Consider the following 11,332-nt stretch of genomic DNA (forward strand, 5'->3'; position numbering starts at 1 on the left):
GTTTGACTGCATTGATGATGATGATTTTTGTAATTAAATTTTTTTTAAATATTTTAATTCAAAGATAATGCGCAGACAGACTTTAGATAAAAAATTTTCATTTTGTTTTACTTGTAGAGTGTTGACTGTTTTTTTATTGTGCCTTTTACATTTTGCTGTATTTCTGAAGGGTGCCTAATTCTTATAAAACATACGTAGGTAACGACAAAAACAGTCAGAGACATGGTAATTTGTTTTATTTCATCGAAATAATAGATAGAAGATGTAACTATACTTGAGACCTTAGAACTTATATCTCAAGGTGGGTGGCGCATTTACGTTGTAGATGTCTATGGGCTCCAGTAACCACTTAACATCCGGTGGGCTGTGAGCTCGTCCACTCGTCTAAGCAATAAAAAAAAAGATGAATTTGAATTGATTAAGATTGAAGAAAAATATTATATTATTAGTTTGACTGAATCGTTTCATGATATTCAAAATATCTGGTATTAATTATTATTTTTATTATTAATTAATACCGAAACTAAGCGACTTACACTATTTACACAAAGACTACATCAAATTATTAGTCTATTTAGTTATAAGCAAGATGTTTATCTTGTACTGGTGGTAGGACCTCTTGTAACTCCGCGCGGGTAGGTACCACCACCCTGCCTATTTCAGCCGTGAAGCAGTAATGCGTTTCGGTTTGAAAGGTGGGGCAGCCGTTGTAACTATACTGAGACCTTAGAACTTATCTCAAGGTGGGTGGCGCATTTACGTTGTAGATGTCTATGGGCTCCAGTAACCACTTAACATCCGGTGGGCTGTGAGCTCGTCCACTCGTCTAAGCAATAAAAAAAAGATGAATTTGAATTGATTAAGATTGAAGAAAAATATTATATTATTAGTTTGACTGAATCGTTTCATGATATTCAAAATATCTGGTATTAATTATTATTTTTATTATTAATTAATACCGAAACTAAGCGACTTACACTATTTACACAAAGACTACATCAAATTATTAGTCTATTTAGTTATAAGCAAGATGTTTATCTTGTACTGGTGGTAGGACCTCTTGTAACTCCGCGCGGGTAGGTACCACCACCCTGCCTATTTCAGCCGTGAAGCAGTAATGCGTTTCGGTTTGAAAGGTGGGGCAGCCGTTGTAACTATACTGAGACCTTAGAACTTATCTCAAGGTGGGTGGCGCATTTACGTTGTAGATGTCTATGGGCTCCAGTAACCACTTAACGCCAGGTGGGCTGTGAGCTCGTACACCCATCTAAGGAATAAATAAAAAAAAAATAAAAAAAGTGTGTGTGTCCGCTCCGACGCACGACTGGAGTTTACTGGATATAAATATAAATTTGTGTCAGTTGAATACAGTAAAATATGGAAGTTACGTATTCTAGTGAGAATGATCCGGGAGTTGCGGAACACGTGGATGCGGTAATTAAGTAAGTCTATATAATTCACTTTTACAATTAATATATAAGTTGTCCATTCACTGATAGAAGGAATTGTTTATATTTAATAAGCTTTATTAATAAATGATTTGTAGCGGGTTATATTCGGGTATCAACCCACTAACAGTTGATACGTTCAGGAATCGAACCCGAACGGCGTCCGGCCACAAGCAAAACGATGTCGGTAAATTAAACGAAACAATACGAGAAATAGTTCTATATTACGACAACACGATACACTACAGATTATTAACAAATTAACGAGACACAAAACAAACGACTAACAAATATATGAAAATACAATAATGAGAGAAACGCGCGATCAGTACGAGGCTTTGTGGCGGACTGCCGGCGCAGCAGCCCGGCGTCACCTGCGATAACGCGGCCGCGCGTTGGCTCCTGATTGGCGCGCGCACGCATCACCTGGCAATGGTGATGCGTGCGCGCGCCAATCAGGAGCCAATCAGGCGCATAACGCATTTCGTGTGACATGCTATACTCTCTAGTACGATTTTGGTCCCCATAATTTTCATACCCCGGGCCTATATATGTAAATCGATTCTTAAGGAGTAAACTCCAAAAATTAAACGAAACAATACGAGAAATAGTTCTATATTACGACAACACGATACACTACAGATTATTAACAAATTAACGAGACACAAAACAAACGACTAACAAATATATGAAAATACAATAATGAGAGAAACGCGCGATCAGTACGAGGCTTTGTGGCGGACTGCCGGCGCAGCAGCCCGGCGTCACCTGCAATAACGCGGCCGCGCGTTGGCTCCTGATTGGCGCGCGCACGCATCACGCAATCAGGAGCCAATCAGGCGCATAACGCATTTCGTGTGACATGCTAGTACGATTTTGATTGGCGCGCGCACGCATCACGCAATCAGGAGCCAATCAGGCGCATAACGCATTTCGTGTGACATGCTAGTACGATTTTGATTGGCGCGCGCACGCATCACGCAATCAGGAGCCAATCAGGCGCATAACGCATTTCGTGTGACATGCTAGTACGATTTTGGTCCCCATAATTTTCATACCCCGGGCCTATATATGTAAATCGATTCTAAAGGAGTAAACTCCAAAAAACTTTATTTAATTAGGATTCAAACCGTCCTGATCGTTTTGGGTAAGTCTCTAAAAATAATTACCGATAATAACAAATTCAAGGATCAAAATCATTTTAGAAATACATAAACATTGTCTGTCATGATAGCTTATGTACATACGCGTTGGTTAAGTTGGAATTCCTCGTGAATAATTTTTTTACTTATTGCTGTTTGTGCTAACTTCTAACACTGACAGTGTTAGAAGTTTTATGGCGGCCTTAACGCCTAAGGCATGATCTACCAGTTAAATTAATGCAGAGAATATAACGGTAGGTGCATTGATACATTAACTGAATATACAAACACATACAAATATTAACATATTCCAATAAAAACAATACAAAAGTATGAAACACAAAAAATACACACAAAAATCTACATAACTACTATACATTGACGGCCGTCTGGTGTAGTGGTAAGTGACATGGTCACTACACAAGGGGGTCGCGGGTTAGAATCCCGCCAAGGGATTTTCCAGGGTTATGGATGTATATTAAATATATGTATGTGTATAATGAAAATCTTACATTTATTTCCGTTATCTGGTACCTGTAACACAAGTTCTTTACGAACTTATCACGGGACCAGTTAACGTGGCGTGATTGTTAGTAAATATTTATTTATTATTATTTATTTATTTATTTATTATTTACATTGTCATAAGCGTAAATGATAGCTTTTCTTTAGCTACAAAGTTTCCGTTTTACAATACTTGTCATTTGAAATCTAATTTATGTATTGGCTGGCAATAAATCCTAAATTTAAATGAACTTTATTTTTATAATATGGAATTTTATTTTCAAACACAGCAAAAATATAGCAATAATTTCAAATTTTTTTATTGATTAGAGCTTTGTCATCACTACATAAAATATGTATATTTTTCATCAATATATTAATGTGTTAATGTAAATATGCGTAATTATATAACACGAGTTCCGTCGCGGTAGCAATGCCACAAAAAATGGCTGACAGCATTAATGACATGTCCGGAGTTAACAATACAAACAAACGCAAGACTCGTGATTGGTTTCAAGTAAGAAATACTTAGAAACTTTGATCTAAAAAAATATTTTTTTTTATTGCCCTTGTAGGTAGACGGGCATACGGCCCGCCTGATGGTAAGTGGTAACTGTCGCCCATGGACTTCAGGAATGCCAGGGGCAGAGTCAAGCCACAGCCTAAAAAGTGGCTTGTGGTTGCCCGAAAATTAAAGTCAGCAATATCGCATTAAAGGCTATTTAATGTGTTCTTATTAATAAAAACGGGTTCGAATCCCGCCAAGGGAAGATATTTGTATGATAAATATGTTTTCCAGGGCTATGGATGTATATTAAATATGTATATGTATGTGTATAATAAAAATCTTACATTTATTTCCGTTATCTGGTACCTGTAACACAAGTTCTTTACGAACTTATCACGGGACCAGTTAACGTGGCGTGATTGTTAGTAAATATTTATTTATTTATTTATACAAAAAAAAAAAAAAAAAAACAAAGGTGATAATGGAGGCTAATGATACTAAATGTACCGCTGAGTTAGTTTTAATTCAACCATCAAAAGCATATTAGTCCGACAAATGGTCAAAGTTAAAATTAAAAAAACTCGTTAAGTAAGTGCCGCATGAACTCGCCAGTGCGATGAACGCGTTATGTTATACCTTGTGTTTCTTAACATACGCATAAACTTGTCACTTGCAATGAAAAACGTATTATTTTTGATGATCGAAAGCATTCCTCCTGTTAGACCCTGATTCAACACCTAGGTAGCCCCTAAACGAAAAATTACCCACAAAAAGGCACGGTCACCCACCGCCCACAGCTTTTAGGCTAGGAAAAAAATCAATATCTGGGAGGCAGTACAAACTCTACAATGCCTTTGAGGAGTTCTCTTCAAGAGGGACATTGAATCACTGCAGTAGCAGACATGCATTGCTACCACGGGTGTATATATTGTATTATAAAGAAGACTAACTTTTATATACTATGTATATTATTGCATATATTATATTAATACGTGAATCAAAAACTTTTTTACGCCTTTTTACGAAAATTACATGGACCGGGGAATATGAAATTTCCCACACATATAGAGAACATAGAGAAGGACTGCAGAATGCTATTTTTTTTTAATTGTGCATAAACGATACGTTAAATCAATTAAAAAAAACAATACACACACTACCATGTTTTTGACACATAAGACACGCATATACTCACTCTTTTGTTTATTGTTAAAATCTGTGGTCAAATAGAGAATAGATTAATTATTAATAATATTTGTCTTTAATATTAGGTATTGGTCTATAGTGTGTGGCCTTGGCAAAATCGGTGATTATACAAGTAAAGTCTTTGACAATAGAGCCATAATAATGTTCAAACTTATAATTGGACCGTTTATTTTGAAAGTGGTGTAAGTCCATTTTCTTTTGTTTCGAGAAAATTAAAGGTTATTATATTTGTTGATTTAAAAATACAGGCAAATCATATGAGGTCTGGCTATGCCACCTACCTCTGTCAATTGGAGTTACACCACTTTCATAATCGATGATTATGCAATTTCATTTACCGATTGATTTTAAGTTGTACAAAACATGGGATTTTTTTGAGAAATTAAACACGGACTAGTTATATATTTATAAAAAAATTACATTAAATTAAGCATGAATTACGTGATAGCTCATTTTTCTCAAAAATGGACTTACACCACTTTCAAAATAAACGGTCCAATTATAATTAAATAATTGTACTCGAATTTCGATTACCGGGCGATCACTAGTACTGTACTATACGGCAATAGGAACTTTTTTTTTTTTTTTCATAAAATAGTAACATAGAAAACGGATCACACATCAATCCAAAATTATTCTGCTAATTTTTCTCACAGCATTCACGAACCCTCAACTTGTACCCGCACCAATCAATTACATTTATAAATGTTTTTAAAAGTAACTTTCTTGTATCGTTTTAAGAAAAATTAAGATTGACCCTTTAGAAGTACGCTGATATTCTTAGTTCCGATCGTATTTCAAGCGTGAGCCTTCGTGCCCTCATAAAAGTTTGTCTATTGTATGAGAATAATATTTTTTAAAGGTTCACCTTTTATAACATCTCGAAAACGAGGCAAACCATAAAAACCAATAATAGTAAAAGAAGCGTGTGAATCTTAAATAGGTAATAATCGGTTTTCTTTTTATCACTCAGATATAAACATAAATATTTTAAATATATGCTAATTGGCCGCTTAAATTAAATTAAGGAATATTTATGTGCCCTATTTTAATTATATTATGAAAAGCATTTGAGATTTAAATTTACACCCGGTCTACTTTAATTTCGTAAATAAAAGGCTCTTTGTGTATTTTAAAGTTCTAATAGGTGTGTGGCTCTAATAAAGAATAAATAAAAAAAAACGTTCATAACCATAATTTTTGAACCGGTTTAAATATTTTTATAGTTATATTCATCGCTGTCAATAAAAGGGTGTAGAGAAAACATTATAAAAAAAAGAACACGATTTCTGAAAATATTTTTAATAAAGTAATTTAGCACGTAATGTAACACATGTTAAAATTCGAAGTCCACGCGCCGTGAGGATTCCCCACTGCATTCATGCAGAGGTCATCCAAATTTGATTTAGATTGCGGGCTCGTTAAAACCCACTTGAAGATATATGATTAAATTCTTAATGACTTGTCAGTCAGTTTAATTGGAATAAATGGCTGCGTTACTGCAGAATTAAGCAACCACACTACGCACACTACCATAAATTACTGAAATAATATTCTCTTACTCAAAATGTATAAATAATCCTATTATTAGGAAAATAATCAACAGTAAATATTAAATGTTGGTGCGTTTAAAATCATGGTCACCCTCTGGTCTTTGGAGCTCATTCGGCGTTTACATACAAAACTTTTAAACTTGTAAATTTCATAATTCTAAAACGGAATCTCTAAATAAATCGAGATAAGAAGGCCGCTGATATAGTGATTTTTATGTTAACATGAAAGCATCATTTAGAAAAAAAAACATATCAACGCTTTTAGTTCTTAATTGATTTTTAACAGTTCAAATAATCATTAAAAAAAAAAAACAACTGTTGATTGAAAAACGCTTATAAATGCAGATGCTATTCCGCTATTTTATTATATCGCTAAATCTGTATTTTATTGTAATTTCCTTCTATAATAAACGCACCGACAATGGTTTTTAGTTTTTGGCAAAAAATAAACGACCCTAGATTTCCATTAATCTAATGAATAAATGGAACAAAATACCTTATTTACATTTGTAACATTGTTAATTACTTTCGATATTTATGATCTTATAATAATGTTAATAGGGTATCTGTGTATTTTGTTTTAAAATTCGATTTCTTTATAGGTAAGGTATCCAAATGTATTTGCGGACATAATCTTTTAAGAAATCGTAATGTTATAAAGTGTAGTTGTAAGTTCCTCGGTATGATTTTGTTCGTTATTAAAACTATATATTAAAGTTATTAAAGCAGTAATGTGCACTGACAAATCTATATATTAATACGTGAAGCAAAAACTTTGTATCCCTTTTTACGAAAATTGCACAGACGGAGGAGTATGAAATTTTCCACACTTATAGAGAATATAGAGAAGAAGTGCACAATGCTAATATTTTTTTAAAATAATGCATAAAAGATACATTAAATCAATAAAGAAAACATTACACACACTACATACCATGTATTTGACGCACACACGCATACATACCATTTATTGTCAAACTTTTGTTCTTGACGTCTATGGTCAAATTGAGAATAGATTAAATATTGTTTGTCTTTATTAATATTTTTTTATAGTGTAGTCTTGGCGAAATTTGTGATTATAGAAGTATAAAATACAATCATAATAGTGTACAAACTTACAATTCCAATTAATTATAGTCGAATTTCGACTTCTGCGGGACCACTAGTCTGTGTTATTACGTCAAAGGCGACGTGCATTTGTATTTTCCTTAAATATCTGGATCAATTTCGATGAAATTTTCAGGAAGTCTTCAGAATGCTCTAACAGGTGATCCCTGAAATTTGGCACCGATCGGACCAGAATCAAACCAAAGATTGGCTTACAAATAGGGCAGAGTTAAACTAGTTACATACATACAAGTAGGAATAGTTTTTAGACTTCTTACAACTAGTGTATAAATGGTTTATGGCAAAATTCACTTTGGTATAAAATTCTTTTAGATCTATTCCTCTTATGCAAACTTTTTTTTTTGGGTGAGCGGTCTCATTCAAAACGAAACAACAAACTATTAAAATTGCGTTAAACAAATAACTAAAACTGGTGTAATATAAATAAATAATGAAAATATAAATATTCACTATTCCAATACATTACCGGCTCTAGTTTACGACGTATCGATGATAAAGATTGAATGTTAAATACATAATGGCGCTGTAAAAATTTAGAGCCTTCCTTTAGTGATTATTTATAAATTCTCCATTTAGTTTTCGGGTAATGAATGTTGTGGATTGAAACCAATAAAAATGTCTTTATGTAACTATTTAAGCATAGGGACGCAAGGTCTATACCCCGATATTTCTTCTTCTCAGTCGTACATTCCGGAGTGTCGGCGGAGTGAGGCGGAGTTGTCGTGGTTTTATGTCTTATTCAGATATTTCCATAACTCTCATGGGAAAATAGTAGCAGTGGTTTCCCGTTGCCTTCCGCTCTAGCAGAATTTGAGAGATTATTTGCACCTCAAGGCTGCTGTCGCCTCTACTCTAGGTAAGCGTATAGTTATACCGCTACTTCTTCGGTCACCAAAGCCTCGTTGGCTATCTAGCAGGAGGTATCACGGAACCCGATTGTCTTCCGCCGCCATCCAGCGTGTGCAGGTGAGATTGACATTTGGGACGGCAGAGCTGTTTCAATGAATGACTATTAAGTCTTTGAGATCAAACTGCATGTTTTTCGTCGGAAGTAAGCAAAGCAGTTCTGTCAGACGCGGATTTACAGTACACCCTAACCATACGTTTGGCTACGATACTAAGAGAATAATCGGTTTTAATTAACTATCACTATAATTTAGTCGTATAATTATTGTGAGTACAAAATGAGCAAATACTAAGGCTTTAGCGCGTCAGTAGCCAAAAATGCAAAACCACAAGCAAAGCGGTTTCTTACCAAAAAAAACCCCAAAATTAATCCATCTTTTTTGTTCTTATTTATCTCCGGGAGTCCCATCTCGTGTCGTGAGCCTGATTGCGTTCGTGAGTACAAAGATTTTTATATTTCGAGAGCACCTTTTGAAATGTGCCGGCTAAATTCCTTTGTCTTGAATAAGGCGGTGTTAAAAATAGTCTGTTACTTTTCTGAATTTAGGGCGAATGACTTAAATGACCTTTTATTTTGTTTGAGAAATGAAACTAAAATTAGATTAGCTTTTGTTTTTCAAATATTGACTTTCGACTCCTACTGTTTTTGGATCTGTATGTTCTTTTAGGGTCGATGTTTGGTTTTTATTTTTTCTGAAATTGATCTAGAACCTTCGAAACTGGACCATCACTAACATCTCAAGATTTCTATTATATATTATTTTAAATTATTTTTTTCAAAAATTGTTTTTCGATATCCACTTAACACAAGGTTAAGCCAACTAGCTCGGGCAAGTACTGGCAGAAAGAAAATATAGAAAATGTATGTGTATTATTTTTGTTGATTAGCTATTTAAAAAAAAATTGTGAGCCGTCACGGGACGCCTGGCAGATGTGAAACATCGACATTATTTTGTAAAAGTAATATACAGAAAAGAACAGATTATGATAGGAACTAAATATGTCATAATGATAAAACGAAAAAATAATTTGTTTTCAAGTAAAACACAGGTTATGTGTACTGTAGTAAACAACACTATACACTACAGAGTATACACTATAGGTATCCGAGCTCAGTGTAGCGAGAGAGATGACTTAACGCTGGATCGAGTGGGAGAGAATCGCACAGTCGATAGCGCATGGCGACGCGTCGCCACGGCATGCGTCGCCACGCCAGAAATCGGTTTTACGTGCGGCTATAGATGTTTCATATCAACGAACCACATTTATCACATCATCTACCTTATGTTGGATTCAGACAAGTAATGGGTTTCATGTGGTATTAAGCAGCTACTACAGTCCATAGACATCGAATCGAATGCCCCTATGCTACAGTTCGCTAACGATATATTTACATGGATAGCATATGCCCAGCGTACGTGGATTGGAATGTTTACTAGAGCTCATAAATAATACAAAGAGGTCGAGGTCTGTAGCGGCTACCCGACCATACGGCAACACGTGACTTCTTCACTTCAGAAACAGGGAGAACTAATGCCACAGCGTTGCCATCAATATTCAAGAGCTCTAAGCTCAAAGTTGAACTGTACTCTCGATAAATTCACACTCACAGTAAAATCATTGACTTGGTAGTAAATACGCAAAAACATTATCTAGTTTTAGACGTTTTGTAATAAAGCCATAATCTGAATTCTAGGTCTTCGCCAATTAAAATGAGGAGCGAACGTTTATTTCTACAGTTCATATTTTATTCAAACTCTCAACTTCGTATAAGTAATTTTTGCATTCGACTAAAAAACTGCGGATCTGGTGATTTATTTCTGAAAATAAAAAAGGTGTGGATTAAAAGGTTGGGATTATTTATTTATGTGTTTTTAATATAAATCCATGTAAATGTGATGAAGAGCAAACCAATTCAAACGTTAGAAAAATAATTTTATTTCTCAGACAATTTACTAAGATACTTTTTATATTTTCATTAATACGCTTTTATTAGCTTCAGACGTATGTTAGTATGTAACTAGAACTAGAACTAGAATTGAACTTAGTGTAATTTAACCCGTTGAAGACACGGAAGAACAAGTTTGCGCGTTCACTACGAAGAAGGGCCCCTTTGTTAAGGTGTCGTAATTCCAAGGAGTATCCCTGCAACCTTCCACAAGTATTGGGATACTTGGGGTCGACATTTCGAACAATCTGCAATTTCGGAGTAATTTGGGGGACAAAGCCAAGTCGGCGTCCAAATGCGGGGAGAGTCCTCAATAGAGCAAAGCGGTACTTTACACGTGGACAAAGAATTTTGCTTTATAAAAGTGTTTTTGCTGCTTTTGCTGCTCTGAGTCTGCGGAGGGACTTCAGTTATCTCTGTATTTTGTACCGTATGCTCCACGGGGAGTGCTCTGAGGCATTGTTTGAGATGATCCTATCATCTCGTTTTTACAATCGCACCGCCCGCCACCGGAGTAGAGTTCATACATACTACCTGGAGCCACTGTATTCATCTACAACACGTTTTCAGCGATTTTTTTTACCATTTACCATCCGGCTTTGGAATGAGCTCCCCTCCACGGTGTTTTCCGAGCGCTATGATATATGTCCTTCTTCAAATGGGGGTTGTGAAGAGTACTTAATGGTAGACAGCGGCTTGGCTCTGCTCCTGGCATTGCTGGCGTGCATGGGTGACGGTAACCACTCACCATCAGGTGGGCTGTATGTCGTCTGCCTACAAGAGCAATATTTTTTTTTGTTTTAAATTTAATTATTTCATTCTTTTTTTTTCATTTCATTGTTCATTATTCTGTCTCCGCGCGTTTTCATGTGAACAAGTCTAGCCTACATCGTTTAATGAATAAAATATAAGCAAAAATAAATTATTTATGTAAAAAATTTACTTATCGTAATATCCAAGAGAATCGCTTATTTGCATTGCATTTTTTT

This window comes from Bombyx mori, chromosome 14, assembly GCF_030269925.1.
Source record: "Bombyx mori chromosome 14, ASM3026992v2".
NCBI lineage: Eukaryota > Metazoa > Arthropoda > Insecta > Lepidoptera > Bombycidae > Bombyx > Bombyx mori.